General features: G+C 46.9%; 1 protein-coding gene across 1 annotated transcript in view; it reads left to right on the plus strand.

Annotated features, from left to right (window-relative positions):
* Nucleotides 1–16,316, plus strand: part of Col4a1 (Collagen type IV alpha 1) — a 417,480-nt gene that overhangs the window by 170,151 nt on the left and 231,013 nt on the right. The window lies entirely within an intron of this gene.

Consider the following 16,316-nt stretch of genomic DNA (forward strand, 5'->3'; position numbering starts at 1 on the left):
TGGGAGACCTTATCTTTGAATCCAAGAATTTTGTACAGTTTGAAGTTACGATGCCATGTACATTTGACACCCATTTTTGCACTTGTACCGTGAATGTGTTTATGCCATGTACATTTTAAACCCATTTTTGCACTTGTACCGTTAACATGTTTATGCCATGTACATTTGACACCCATTTTTGCACTTGTACCGTTAATGTGTTTATGCCATGTACATTTGAAACCCATTTTTGCACTTGTACCATAAATGTGTTTAGCGATAGATGTCGTCAGTATTTTTTTTTTTACTTATGATGGCAACGTAGACATAAGGCTGGACGGAAGTATATGTAATGGGACGAAACAGTATCTCTGTTGTGTTGACTGTTCTCATATGTGGTTAGAGAAAAGCTCATAATAGACGATGACTTTTGATACTTGGAGTTGAACAAGTGTACACAGGATGAGTGTTGGTATACAGTGCTAGAGGGAAAAAAAGGACCTCATATGGGTTATATAGAAAGTGAGAATGTATAGTGCAGGAAGGTTCTTTGGGTGAGGACAGCATAGGAATTGTGTACGACTTGGGACAACATAGGAACCGTATAGGGCTGAGGACTACATAGGAGCAGTGTAGAGCTGTGGACGACATGGAATAGGACACGTGTAAAACTGAGGAAGAACCCCAAGATCTGTGTAGAACTGAGGACAGCACAGTAGCTGTGCGGAACGAAGGTCGACACAGGAGATGAGTAGGACAGAGGCCGACCTCGGGTTGGGGCTAAGGATTTTCCAGGAGAGGGCCGGAGACTGAAACTGAGAGCCACGTAATACAACCCAGGTCGCCAAGGCTGTGGTGGTGGGTGGGTGCGGGCAGGCCAAGCAAACAGCGAGCTGGGTGGCCTACTCAACACCTCCTCCTCCTCCTCCCACTACCCGTCTGTCCCTGTCTGCTCCGCCTCCCCTTGTGTGACCTGTCTTGCTTTGTTTACTCTGTGACCTGCTCCATCATCGTGCGACAGGTCATCCTGTCCGGGTCTGGAGGGTGGTGGTGACGATGTTTTTGATTCTGCGTCTCCCTCTACTGCTGTGGCTGTTTTACCCTGTCTTCCTAAGTCACAATTTTGATGTTTGCCTTAGTTACTTTTCTATTCTGTTTACCTGCGTCACTGTGTTCTGATCTGTCTACTATCACGTAGCCTGTTCCACCATCACATCATGATGCGGGGAGAGCCCCACCAAATGTATGGCCTCCACAAACAGGATCAGTTGATGATATCTTGATGCTGTGGCCTGGCTAAGTCTGCACTACAGACCCTCATGAGAGTTTGCCCCTCCTGTTAACACTGAACGAGCAAGATGATAAACTTTGACACCAGAATTACTCTCACTCACTCCAACACTGAGTTGACCTTCAGAGAATCGGTAAATCAAACGATGGTTTACCTTGCAGTAGAGGACTGTGTGTATACAGTTCATCTGTATACATATACATATCAAGGAACGTCAGAATTATCCTAACTTTGCCTCTCGCCTCAACATGTAACTTGTTGTGACACTCGGTCATTGTGGCCCAGCTCTTGCACCTTTTGTGCACTCTGAGGACCTAGAGTGCACAAAAGGTCCAAGAACTGGGCCACAATGACTGTCACAACAGGTTGCATGGTAAAGTGGGAGGCAAAGTTAGGGTAATTCTTAGGAATGTCGATAGATAAACTGCTTACACACACGTCTTGTATTGCGAGTTAGATTATTATAGTTTGATTTACTGATCCTCTGAGGGGTCAACTCAGTGTTGGAGTGAGTGAGAGAGTAATGCTGGCGTCAAAGTTTATCATCTTGCTCGTTCAGGGTTAACAGGAGGGACAAACTCTCATGAGGGTCTGTAGTGCAGACTGAGCCAGGCCACAGCATCAAGATATCATCAACTGATTCTATGTGTGGAGGCCATATACTTGGTGGGGATCTTCCTGCATGATGATGTGATAGAGGAAGAGGCTACGTGACAGTAGACAGATCAGTGACGGAGATAAACAGAATGGAAAAGTGACGAAGAACAACAGATTAAGAATTGACTTAGGAAAACAGATGAAACTGGTCACAGCAGTAGAGGGGTGCATATAATGAAAAGCTCTAGCACCAACCTACAGAACTGGACTTGGTGGGGAGGAAGTACACAATAAATTGCCAGGAATCAAAGTCACACACAGTTCACATGAGTCTACCTTTGGTATTCGTTTTTATCTGACTCTTTTGAAACCATTTTCTCTCTCTCTCCTGGCCCTGGATACTTGGCCTCCCGTGCCTCCTTACATTGATGGGTTTTGGTGTGTTACTTGGTGTTCCATCGATACTGTACTTCTGTCCGTGATTCATGTAGTGCATTACTTGTTTATGCGTAGTCCATCTATGGTTAATGTATGATAATGATTTATTACGTCCATTACTTGTTTAACCAAACTTGATCTATCAATACGGTAATGTATTGATTTATTGGGTGCATTACGTGTTTAAGTGCACTTGAATTTTCGCTCCTACATTTTATAAATTCTTTATTTGGTTGTATTAATGATTGAATTTTATTTGGTTGACGAATTGTAACATAACTTTGTGTTATATACCGTATGTAATCAGGAAATGTATGATTACGTATTACGAGACGAAGCTGTCTTGCTCTGTCTTCTCTTGTGCTGCTCTTGTGTGCATCATTCACTCCTCCTCTTGTGTTGGTCCTGCTCAGAGGTGTCCACAGTTTCACACTCCCATGACGACGTCGACGACGATGCTGAAGAAGGAGGATAAAGGAGGAGGAGAAAGGGAAGAGAAGGCGAAATATGGAGACAAAATATGAAGCTGAATAAAGAGAGGTACTAGGAAGGCAACATGCAGGTCAGCGCTACCAGAGCCAGTGCTGCGCCTCCTTGCCTCCTCCTCCTCCAGCTGTAGATGACGAGACTGGCCCCGTCATGTACCCCCGTCCCACGTGCCGTGATTGAGCCCATCACCTGCTTGTGTTTCACCGGGTGGACGGCCCGCCTCACCGCATCTGTATGCCCGTCCCCGCTTCGGTCAGGCGTCTGTGTTGTATCACTCCCGTGAACGTGCTCTGCCTCACCGTGAAAGGGTCGTGTTTCCTCCACCTCCTCTAGGCTCCCTGCTTCGCTTGGGCTCCCGTACCCAGGTTGCATTGCTTGTTCCTCCTCCTTGTTCCATGTGTCATCACCAGAACTGTTATCTTCAGTCCTTGCTGTTCCCAGTTTCGTCCTCTTGAGAGTACAAGTTTCAGTAAGTCTAAACCCGTGTTTGACCGAGTGAATACACCCTGTTTCAACCTTTCGCACACCCCAGTCATGTGGCCTTGTTTCATTTTGATTTTGATTTCATAATCTTACGTATGTTTAGACATGCATAGACAAATCATTTCAGTGATAAGAGTAGGTGGAGGGTGGCATGTGTAGAGGCAGGTGGAGGCAAGTACAGAGCGGTACAGTGGGTACAGTACAGCCACATCAGAGGTGACAGGTGGGTCCAAGTGGACCTAGGAACCCACAGAGTCCACTTCCCCGCCAGGAAAAAAAACGAACAACCGTTAATGGCGTGAGCATAATGCAGAGCAAGACATGGTAGGATTTGCACCTACTCAGTATCAGGGTGTGTTTAGGAGCAGGGAAATATGAACCTGGGTGACAGCACAGAGTTTTGCAGTGGGATGCAAAGACTAAGTCATACCTTAGGTAAGGAGCGTACGGTGTTAGGTTGAAGTAGTGGTGACACAGCACGAGTTCAGAGGGAGGGAGGTTTAGGGTACAGCATGGAGGACTTTGTGATTAAGGTACAGAATACAGTGTCATACTGACGGTTGTACACGAGAATTTATATGATGTTGCCAAGCAGTGTTATCGGACGTTCTCATATATATATATATATATATATATATATATATATATATATATATATATATATATATATATATATATATATACACTCTATTTATTATACTTTGTCGCTGTCCCTCGCGTTAGCGAGATAGCGCAAGGAAACAGACGTAAGATTGGCCCAACCCACCCACATACACATGTATATACATACACATCCACACACGCACATATACATACCTATACATTTCAATATATATATATATATATATATATATATATATATATATATATATATATATATATATATATATATATATATATATACAAAGACATATACACATGTACATTATTCATACTTGCTGCCCCTTATGTATATGATATTGCTGACGTTGGTAATGGCCTGCCTTGTAAGGTATCAAAATTCGCAGACGATGCTCGACTGGGGAGTTAATGTTCAACAGACACTGAGCGGTAGATGCGCAGACCAACCACACTTATGGTGGTGGTGTGTGACGAGCATATGACTACAGACATGTATTACGAAACTACCACAAAGCCAACACGTTTTATTATCACGTTTCTACATTCGCCATTTCCCGCGTCAGCGAGGTAGCGTCAAGAACTGATAGCTGAGCCTTAGAGGGAATATCCTCACTCGGCCACCTTCTCTGTTCCCTCTTTCAGAAAAGTAGAAACGGGAGTGGAGGATTTCCACCTCTCCGCTCCTACACCTTTTAGTCGCCTTCTACGACACGCAGGGAATACGTGGGAAGTATTCTTTCTCCCCTATCCCCAGGGATATTATTATTATTATTATTATTATTTTATTATTATTATTATTATCATCGTACTTTATTATTATAATTGTTATTATTATTATTATTATGATTATTTTGTAGTAACGCCTTTGTTTGTTCATGTGTCGCAGAATTCGTCTTTTGTTCCGAGTTTTTCTGTTGCTTTAAGATGTCGTCGTCCAGGTCCTCGAGCCGCTGTGCCTTTCATCACGTTCCAAGCGCCCACTCGGGCTTTCATCTCCTTGAGATGGTGTTTCACCTCCGAGCTTTTCTGTTTCATTCCTTTTTCTTTCATTTCCTCGAGGTAAACTGTGTTTCATCTTGATGGAGTGCCTCGCTTCACCCCTTGAAGTCCTGTGTTTCACCTTGGGCCGAGTGCCCAGCTTCACCCCATGTGGTGGCTGCCCCGTTTCGTTTCACCTCGGGTGGAGTGCCTCGCTTGACCCCTCGTAGTGCCCTGTTTCACCTTGGGTATAGTGCCTCGCTTGACCCCTTGTAGTGCCGTGTTTCACCTTGGGTATAGTGCCTCGCTTGACCCCTCGTAGTGCCGTGTTTCACCTTGGGTATAGTGCCTCGCTTGACCCCTTGTAGTGCCGTGTTTCACCTTGAGTATAGTGCCTCGCTTGACCCCTCGAAGTGCCATGTTTCACCTGCCTCAGGGAGCCTTCCCTACCCTGCTGGCATCCCTATATAATTATCCTGAAGAAGGGTTCCCCGGCGACCTATCAGAGGTTTTCCCGTGCGAGGCGGTGTCCCCTTGCTTCCCCTCTAGCAGTGGGCGTCAGTGGCCCTCGGCGGTGGTCGTGACCTCCTCGTCTAGCAATGCAGACGTCTAGACGCTGTGACGTCACGTTCTTACAACGCTGCATTTCCCTTACCGTATCACCCCTGCCCCTCCCCGGCCACCTGGTACACACGAGAGGGTGTTGTTGACGCTGGCGCGCCCCTCCACTCCTGAGGGTGTGTGACACCTCGTGTGTGACGCTCTCTCCTTCTCCTGAGAGATATGATGGTGACGCCCAGTGTGTGTGTGTGTGTGTGTGTGTGTGTGACGCGTTCCATCTGTCCTGCAGTAACGTGACGCTGAGCAGAAGTCGACACATTTGGATACCATTGTGGAGTTCCAGGCTTCTTGATACAAAGAAAAATACAGATGGTCTGGTCGAAGAACTACAGCATGTCTTCTGCGGAGGAAATGTGATAGAAAACGGACCCAGCGAAGTAAATAGATCATATCCATCGGTCCAGTGTTGCCGGCAGCATATCCATCGGTCCAGTGTTGCCGCATCCCCTCCAGGTCCAGTGGCTTGCTGACGACGATGCCAGTTGGTCGAAGTGACCCCACCCTCCGTGGGTCAGGCCGGGGTCGTTTTGCTTGAAGGAATTATAATTTTTTTTTCCAGCGGGTTCGACTTGGAGGTTCGTTTCTCCGCGTATCTCACGAGCTGGAGCTCCCTGCGGGCGGTGAGGGCGGCCAGGCCAGTGCCTCCCGCCGTCGCGTCAGTAAATCCAGACTCACTTGCTAACCCACTTACCCCCTGGACGTGTACCCCCTCCTCTCACCCAGACTGTCATTAAAATGTTTTGTCTTCGAATATACAGACGATGACGGATTCTGAGACTTGAAAAACCTTCTGGAATCACAGTCGCGCTGTAAACATGCGTTGAGATTTCCTGGCAAAACATAAGGTTATGTACGTTTGTGGAGCGTGTGTTCGTCCGATTGCGCATCCGTGTGTATCCACATATACGCACATGTGCCTACCACCTTACCGTCCTATGTACATACATACGTCGTCTGTGGGTAGATGGTATGCGATGATAGGCGAAAGGATAATTTCGGCAAGCTTCTGGCGTCCTACATAAGGCCAAAACTAGGATACACTACCCATGTTTGGTTACCGCACCTGATGAAGCGCAATGAGCTAATGGAGAAGGTCCGGAGGAAGACGACAAATATGGTACCAAAATCAGAGAGACGAGCTACAGGTGAACACTGGAATTCTTTAACTCGACCACCGTGAAAGAGAAAAGAATGAGGGGTGACCTGATCACAGCCTTTAGGTTTGTCAACTAGGTTGATGATGTGGAGTGTAAAACGTTTGAAGGATGCAGGGAAACGACAAATAGAGGAAGCAAGATGAAATTAACCTAGAATCTTGTAAAAAAAAAAAAATGGAAAGTACTTTTATCATTGAAAAAGTGATGAATGAATGGAATGAAATGATAGACGATGTGCTAAAGGTGGAGAGAATACAGAAGATGAAAAGCTTACACGACAGTATACGTAGGATGTTCAAGAAATGCCCCCCCCCCCCCACACACACACACACACACGAGTGTAAGACTCCTTCCCCGGACGGGACGAATGGCTGATTACATCCATACGTACACACATCAACGCCTTAGAGTCACGATAGACTGATTCAAGAATTAATGGTACTACGTGTCCAGGCTCAAGGAAGGTCTCCATGTTGAAGGCTCATATGATGCCGATATCGAGGAAAGAGGGAGTTAGTGGGAGACTTGGAACATTAGAGGCACGTCGGAGCATATCTTAGGTGACGCCATCAACCCCAGGAGCACGAAAACCCCTTCAGTTGTGTAACTTTGTAGAGTAATGAGCAGGGCTATGAAGGCCACCATGTGTAGGGATGATGGTTTCAAGGCCCCATGCGTAGAGGTGGGGATGTCGGGACCCAGTGTATAGGGATGGGGGTGTCTGTAAGGTCCCATGTGTATGAGTGGGGTTGTCAAGGCCTCGTGTGTATGAGTAGAAATGCCAAGACTCTGTCAAGGCCCCGTGTGTAGGGGTGATGGTGTCAAGGCCCCATGTGTAGGGATGATGGTGTCAAGGCCCCATGTGTAGGGATGATGGTGTCAAGGCCCCATGTGTAGGGGTGATAGTGTCAAGGCCCGTGTGTAGGGGTGATGGTGTCAAAGCCCCTATGTGTAGGGGTGATGGTGTCAAGGCCCCGTGTGTAGGGGTGATAGTGTCAAGGCCCCGTGTGTAGGGGTGATGGTGTCAAAGCCCCATGTGTAGGGATAGCAATCAAGGCCCATGTGTTAGTGGGTGTATGGGTAGGTCAGGCCCTTGGTAGGGTGATGTGTCAAGCCCCGTGTGTAGGGGTATGTAGTCAAGGCCCCGTGTGTAGGGGGGTAGGTGTAAGGCTGTAGGGTGATTGGCAAGGTTTGTTGTAGATGGTTGTCATGGTGGCAAGCCCCGTGTGTGTAGGCTCCAACGATGGTGTCAAGGCCCCGTGTGTGGGTGATTGTGTCAGCGTGGTGTAGGTGGGTGATGGGTCAAGGCCCCGAGTGAAGAGGACGTCCCTGCTGTTCAGCCAGCCCTCGCTTCCCTAGGGAGTGGCCGTAACTCCCGTGGAGGCAGTGAGGAGGCGTGGCCTGGGTTGATTTAGCAAGAGTGCTGGATCGTTGTCCACCATCACGTCATAGGATCGCCCTCTACATGGTGTGTCAATAACCCCATATCCGCTTGGTAATCAAGGCCGCTCGCTTAGGATGGTGGGTCGTGGCGGGAGGAGACAAGAGAGAGAGGGTCCACGAGCAGCTGGGCTCGTGGGTGAGAGGTATCTTCTGGTCAGTAGCCTCCAAGTTCATGAGCAGCAGGCCCTCTTCGCCAACTCGCGTGTCCTGGGTGCCGACCATTCCCCAGGCGGACCCTAGAGCCCGTCCCTTGCAGGCCCGTGTTCACCACCATAGATAACAAGCTGATAACTAGTCCGCAAGCTCACAACATCCTTGTAGTACATAAACACTTGCCTCGCTCACCAAACATAAACGACCGAGTTCCAAATGTGTTTTATTTTTTTATTTTTTTGTCAAGCATTAACACATTGTGACCTAATTGCCTCTCTCCTCTGAACCATTCTAAAACGCCCTAAGCAGTTGGACTGAATTAATCGCGAATTAAGTCTCGAGTTGTGATCATCCTTAGAGGCTACGGCTCGGCTCGGGGAGTGTCCCAAACGCAGGCGCATCTCCGAGCTGGAGGGTGGGTGGGGCAGGCAGACAGTGGCCTCCTTGTTGTACCGGTACGCTGGTGTCTGCTGCCGGCCCAAGGGTCGTCCAGTAGACCAGGAGGTCGTCCGCATCACCCGGTGAACTACACAGCCAGGCCTCCTCCTCCCTGGTGCTCGGTCATGCTCCTTCGTGTTCTCATGCTATCCATCGTGATCTTTCCAGCCGTTCTTTTATGCTTCCTGTCTCGCTAATGCTCCCTCCCCGGGTTCGAATACGCTCCTTCGTCATCCCATATACTCCGCGTCTTCCCAATATGCTCCGGCATCCTCCCGTGTGCTCCTTGATCTCCCAGTAAGCCTGCTCCTTGATCGGAGAGGGGACACACCCCGTGAGGACAGGATTGAACGATGTCTCCACATTGGGTGCGCTAAACTAGCGATCGTGGTGAGAGCGGCGAATGAGGCTGCCTGATCAAAGGTGGTTCTATATGGGGGTCCTTAGACCTCTTTAATTCTCTCTCTCTCTCTCTCTCTCTCTCTCTCTCTCTCTCTCTCTCTTCCAAATGACTCAACAACGCTCAGGCGCAAACTTATGGTACGCACACGCACGCTCATTGTTTTCAAGGATGCAAACATTTGATGGTTATTTGATGGTAATTTACTGGTATATTACAATCGGACTCCATGGAGAACTTGATAACGTCTCCTTTACGTAAATTATCGGCAAATCTCGCTCGCGTAATATCAATGTGGCAGGCAACCATTAACTGTTGTGTCGCTGTATTAAAATTACAATAATGACATAGTAGGACTGAAACTGAATGATACATATAGTCTGATATGCAGATTTGTTTCCAATATTTCGTGGCGTATATCACGGGAGAACTATGATGGGGTGGTGAGGTAGTGTAGTGTGGTGTGGTGTTATGTTGGACGGCCTGGGTGTGGGGACCTGCCTCACATTCTCCAGCTACGAATGTAAACAACAGAAATCGACAGTTTATTCATAGAGAGAGTTCAGAAAGAGCGTGATTCTCTGATCTGCTTTACTTGTTATATTTTGTTTCCGACTGTCCCTCGGCTCCAGTGTGCCTCAGATGACGTAAATAACAGTGTAAATAGCAAAGTGTAAATAACAAATAGTGTAAACAACAAAGTGCAAATAAATGTAGATAGCGAAGTGTAAGCAACACATAGTGTAAATAGCAAATAGTGTAAACAGCAAATAGTGTAAATAGCAAATAGGTAAACAGCAAATAGTGTAAACAACAAATAGTGTAAATAGCAAATAGGTAAACAGCAAATAGTGTAAACAGCAAATAGTGTCAACAGCAAATAGTGTAAATAGCAAATAGGTAAAGAGCAAATAATGTAAATAGCAAATAGTGTAAACAGCAAATAGGTAAAGAGCAAATAATGTAAATAGCAAATAGTGTAAACAGCAAATAGGTAAAGAGCAAATAATGTAAATAGCAAATAGTGTAAACAGCAACTAGTGTAAATAGCAAATAAGTCACTGCCAAAGTTGTTCGCGGTTGGCCCTGCAGGTGCCACGCCTCTGGCCTGAGTGGTCATATGGCGGCCGCACTGGATCATCAACACAAGAGCCTCTCTCTCGTTCGAACCATTTATGGGATGGTGTCCTCCCCCCCCCCCCTCTCTCGACGTCTTACATGAACGACCCAATGGCGAAGTGTTATTTAACTAGTTTTAATTGGTCAAGCCCGCCCAGCTAAGGCACTAGCAACATCTCATTATGGTAATGAGAGAGAGAGAGAGAGAGAGAGAGAGAGAGAGAGAGAGAGAGAGAGAGAGAGAGAGAGAGAGAGAGAGGCTGATACCCCCATCTGCCTCCCTTCCCAACTCGCCGGGAGACCAATGGTTCCTCCTCGACTCGTAGCCTCGTCATGAATGTCAAACATTTCTGCCGCTTGTTATGTTTCCTCCTCCTAACATTTAATTCATGTTTTTCCCCTTCATGTGAATAATGAAACTGTGGTGTCATCCAACACGGACCGATTACCACGGATGGTAACATGAGAGTTGGTTTTGAAGATCACGTTGCAACGGTTGGATAAGATGGCTCCGGTTGACAGATGGAGAGTTTCGACCCCCTCAGAGCCCGCGAAATTCAAATTTACATTATTTTATTTTGTACAGAAGCCGGACGCACTTTGGTCTACTTATTATATAGATATTATATAGATATTCATATTCCTGTCAAGTTTTGGAATTTAAGAAATTATGGACGCGTGAGCGAAATCTAGAAGGGACTTCGCCATTAGCGTTCTCTCTCGCGTGAAGAAAATGTAAAAAAAAAAATATATATATATGTATATATAGAAAATGTATTCATTCTTCTTTTTGTTTGTTTATGCTAAGTGCCTGAACGTGAAAGAGAGAGTGAGAGATAAAGAGAATGAACGATGTGACGATAACTAACCCTTGGTTGATATCTGGTGTTATTTTTAGTTGGCTTTAATGCTTGCCTGCCTGTGGCGTGTCGTCAGCGGCCTCTTTAGCCAGCGCATGTGTTTTTACGGAGCATGTTGTTTTCTTAAGCCGAGAGGGGAAAACATTTGTGGAGTAATAACTATGTTCGTTATCAGCTGCAAGCATCAACTGGACCGCACCACTCTTTCATACATTAATACAAGGGTAAAGTCTTGTCCTCCCCCCACCAGAAATTCCGGGGGCTTTTGACCGCGCGGTTCCGGGGTGTTCGACCTCTCTCTCTCTCTCTCTCTCTCTCTCTCTCTCTCTCTCTCTCTCTCTCTCTCTCTCTCTCTCTCGTGTTTATTATTCTTACTAGAATTTCTGCGAACTGGATCTGTAGAAACCCTCTTTTTTTTCCTTTTTTTTTTTTTTTTTTAAGGCAATGAGTTTTCTTAAAGTGATGGGGGTCGGGTATCCGTCCGTCGGAGGGAGACGCCAATCACATACAAGAGTGAGTTACATCTTGACCTTCAAGAATTGTGAAGTAAATGTTTATGACCCGTCCTGAAAAGTGAGGAGGGGGGGGGGGGGAGGGAAGTGGTGGTGAGGTGTTGTGTTGGAGTCGCCCCCCTCTCTCTCTCTCTCTCTCTCTCTCTCTCTCTCTCTCTCTCTCTCTCTCTCTCTCTCTCTCTCTCTCTCTCTCTCTTACAACGGCTTTCTCACACGTGTCATTAACCATGGATGGAGCTGTGAGTCAGGGAGGGTAGGAGGTGTCTTCGATGTGACGTGTTTTGTACACCGTTGGGGTCAGAATGAAGAGGAGCGTGGCGTGTGTTGCTTTGAGCCTGGTACACACACACACACACACACACACACACACACACACACCACCGCTAGGGAACGTGGCCCGTTGTGACATGTTTAAACCCTTCGACTCTGACTCTCTCTCTCTCTCTCTCTCTCTCTCTCTCTCTCTCTGTGTGTGTGTGTGTGTGTGTGTGTGTGTGAACTGTCGTTGTCGCGTGCTTTGCTGGTGTCGGTCGGACCTGCCTGCAGTAGACAGAGGTGTGAGGGAGGCCGCTGCCTGCCTGCACCGTACCTCCCCAGGTGAACCATTAGTACGGCCTCCATTACCGCGTTAATGGTCCACACGATCGACTGAGATAAGGAAAACGGGGAGAATTACTGGACCCCGAAGTGATTTCGTGTAGTGAGGAGTATATATATAACCACCTTCCGTTTTCTCTTTCGTGGTTTCGTCCTTTTCTTTCGTTTATTATTATTATTATTATTATTATTATTATTATTATTATTATTGTTGTTGTTGTTTATTATTATCATTCCTGCTATTATTATTATTATTATTATTATTATTATTATTATTATTATTATTATTATTTATCGTTGTTTTGGGTTTGGTTAGGTCCCGAGGCAGCGGAGAGCTCTCAGGAGTCAAGTGACAGCTCCTGATGACGTGATAGTCGTCACGACTCTTATGTTGTGTCCGGGTGTGTGTGTGTGTGTGTGTGTTATCTAAACGGCTCTGTTTTCTGTCTCAACACGTCCGTCACCATAACGTGGAAGGCGGACTGTAGACGCAGTCAAGTTTGCACTGGTTAAGGACCATTTCTGTGCAGGAGGGAGGAGGTGGTGGTGGGTTGACGATATTGTGTTATTCCAAGGACGCTGTTCTAGTTATGCTTCTCTTTTTCCTATGATACCTCTGTCCTACCAGATTTTTTTTTCTATTTCTGTTTTTTCTATTCTTGTCTTTTTTCTATTCATTCCTGTCTTTGTTTCCATTTATTCCTGTCCTTTATTCATTTATTCCTGTCTTTTTCTATTCATTCCCGCCTTTTTTTCTATTCATTCCTGTCCTCTACGTTTATTCCTGTCTTTTTCTCTTTATTCCTGTCTTTGTTTCTATTCATTCCTGTCTTTTTTCTATTCATTCCTGTCCTTTACGTTTATTCCTGTCTTTTTCTCTTTATTCCTATCTTTGTTTCTATTTATTCCTGTCTTTTTTCTATTTATTCCTGTCCTTTTGACATTTATTCCTGTCTTTTTTATTCATTCCTATCTTTGTTTCCATTTATTCCTGTCTTTTTCTATTAAATCCTGTCCTTTTGACATTTATTCCTGTCTTTTTTATTCATTCCTATCTTTGTTTCCATTTATTCCTGTCTTTTTCTATTAAATCCTGTCCTTTTTACATTTATTCCTGTCTGTCTTTTTTCCTATTTATTCCTGTCTTTCTTTTTTACATTTATTCCTGTCTGTTTCTATTCATTCCTGTCTTTTTCTAGAACGCTTCTGTTGTATGTTCCTTTCGTATGCCGCTGCTGTCCTATTTTCTATGGGTTTGTCGGATCCGTTTTCTACCAGTGGTGCCTAAGTGTGAATGACGCTACCTGTGCCTGCAGAATACGCCATCAGTTGTCTGTCAGTGTTGTGGTGTGTGACGTCTGGCTGCAATGTGAAGGTCCTGGTGGGCGATGTGTGTTGCCTGGTCTCGCATTGTCTCGCGTGGCACAAGACTCGCCACGAAGGTTGATGCGTCGCCCATCAATACTTGTGTGCTCTTAGTTTCTGGCGTGTGTGGTTTGAGAATTACGGTTTTACCAAGCCAGTGTGTGTGTGTGTGTGTGTGTGATAGCTGCGACGGCACAGGCAACGAGGTTACATGACCCCATTCCATGTTTCCTCCTCTTCTGTAAACATAATCTCCGGTTGCTATTTTTTCTCTCACTCTGTAATTAGGTCCTTTGAAGATGTGGTAATACACGAAAGCCCGTCAGGGGTCTCGTGCTTTCTTTTCCTGTTGTTTCTGCGTGCACACACACACACACACACACACACACACACACACACACACACACACACACACACACACACACAAACGCAAATGATTGAGGACAGTATATGGTTTAGGGTGGTTCGATCGAGTGAGTAATAAAAGGGTAATAGAGGGAATGTGGTGATAAGAAGTGTGACCAAGTGCTGAATTGATTTGGACATCATGGAAGAGAATGAGTGGGGAGCGGTTAACAAAGAGGATGTATGTGTTAGAAGTGGAGGGAACAAGGAGAAGAGGGAGACCATATTGGAGATGGAAGGATGGATTGAAAACCATTTTGAGTACTGGGGACCTGAATATGAAGGAGGGTGAAAGGCGTGCACGGGGTAGAGTGATTTAGACCGTTGTGGTATACAGGGGGTGACGAGTTATCAATGGACTGAACTAATGTAAGTGAATCAGCGAGGGGAACCACGGAAAATTCTGTAGGGCCTGGTTGTGGATAGGGAGCTGCAGTTTTGATGCATTACACATGCCAGCCAGAGAATGGACGTGAGCGGATGAGCCGTTTTTCATCGTGTGTTCCCCCTTGTCGCTGTACACAGTGGTCAGGATGGGGGCTGTTGTTGTAGCGGTCTGTGCATGTTGGCACGCGGTCTGGATACGGTTGTGTGGGCGGACTGAAACACCGGGGACGAGGGATCTCGGGTTGCAGGAAATGACGAAGGCGAGACGGGTGGTGTGACTTCTTCCCAAACTCGTCGGAGGAGAACCAGGGTGATGGTGTGTGTGAGAGAGAGAGAGAGAGAGAGAGAGAGAGAGAGAGAGAGAGAGAGAGAGAGGGTCGGGAGTATGTTGAGTGCCTCTTGAGAGGTGGTTGAAAGACGGACTGAGGATGATCCTGCATACCCTGTGTGTCATTATCAATCATAAATCACCTACTTGGACTGTACGGGTTGAGGGGGAGAGGGAGGGAGATGTATGTACATCCGTGTGTGTAATTAGAGGAACGATTTATTGGACATGCATGTCGTCGCTCACAGCTTCTCCTTCTCTGGGGTCCAGGTACGTGTGGTCGGGCTTGGTGCGTCGCAAGACGCTGGCGTGCGGGGCGTTAAGTAGGGAGGTGCCAGGTGCAGGAAGTGGTGGGTGGGTGGTGGTGGTGGAGGAGCAGCCGCCTGCCTCAGTGCCAACCTCGCCCTCCGCACTTGATGTGTGCTCTCTCTCTCTCTCTCTCTCTCTCTCTCTCTCTCTCTCTCTCTCTCTCTCTCTCTCTCTCTCTCTCTCTACCCCGAGGCACAAGCTGCCACATCTTGTCCCCCTCCCCTGTCCTCGCTCGCCTACCATCTTCCTCACAACATGGGCTTTGACTTTGAAATTACGAATTGTGGTCGACTGCAACGAATTATGATCACTGCCATGGGTGTGTGTGTGTGTGTGTGTGTGTGTGTGTGTGTGTGACCGTATACCTAGTCACATCATCATGTATACTGCATGTACACTGGGGTATGTATGGTTCCCATGTGTATTATGGCAGTGTTGCGTATTAAGCGAGGAGAAAAACACAATTTTTCCTTTTAATCTGTTGTTCTCGGGTTCTTGTTAATCGACGTTGTTTCAAGAGGGAAGTCGGGCGTGGAGCGCGATGTTGACCGCACGGTGGTGTGAGGACGAGGAGAGTCCGGTAGTTAAAGACGGGCCATCAGGCGGTAGGTCTGTCTTGACCTGGGAGAGGGGGGGAGGGGGTGGTGATGGGGGGGACATTGGACACTATGGTTGTCATATCGCGGGTGGAGGGAGGAGAGGATACGAGGGTTGTCATGACCTGGGGGAAACCAGCAGGTACTGGGGTTATCATGACCTGGGGAGACCTGCACTTACTAGGGTTATCATGACCTGGGGGAAACCAGCAGGTACTGGGGTTATCATGACCTGGGGAGACCTGCACTTACTAGGGTTATCATGACCTGGGGGAAACCAGCAGGTACTGGGGTTATCATGACCTGGGGAGACCTGCACTTACTAGGGTTATCATGACCTGGGGGAAACCAGCAGGTACTGGGGTTATCATGACCTGGGGAGACCTGCACTTACTAGGGTTATCATGACCTGGGGGAAACCAGCAGGTACTGGGGTTATCATGACCTGGGGAGACCTGCACTTACTAGGGTTATCATGACCTGGGGGAAACCAGCAGGTACTGGGGTTATCATGACCTGGGGAGACCTGCACTTACTAGGGTTATCATGACCTGGGGGAAACCAGCAGGTACTGGGGTTATCATGACCTGGGGAGACCTGCACTTACTAGGGTTGTCATGACCTGGGGAGACCTGCACTTACTAGGGTTATCATGACCTGGGGAGACCTGCACTTACTAGGGCTATCATGACCTGGGGAGACCTGCACTTACTAGGGTTGTCATGACCTGGGGGAAACCAGCAGGTACTG

The sequence above is a fragment of the Panulirus ornatus genome, chromosome 11 (assembly GCF_036320965.1).
Source record: "Panulirus ornatus isolate Po-2019 chromosome 11, ASM3632096v1, whole genome shotgun sequence".
Taxonomy (NCBI): domain Eukaryota; kingdom Metazoa; phylum Arthropoda; class Malacostraca; order Decapoda; family Palinuridae; genus Panulirus; species Panulirus ornatus.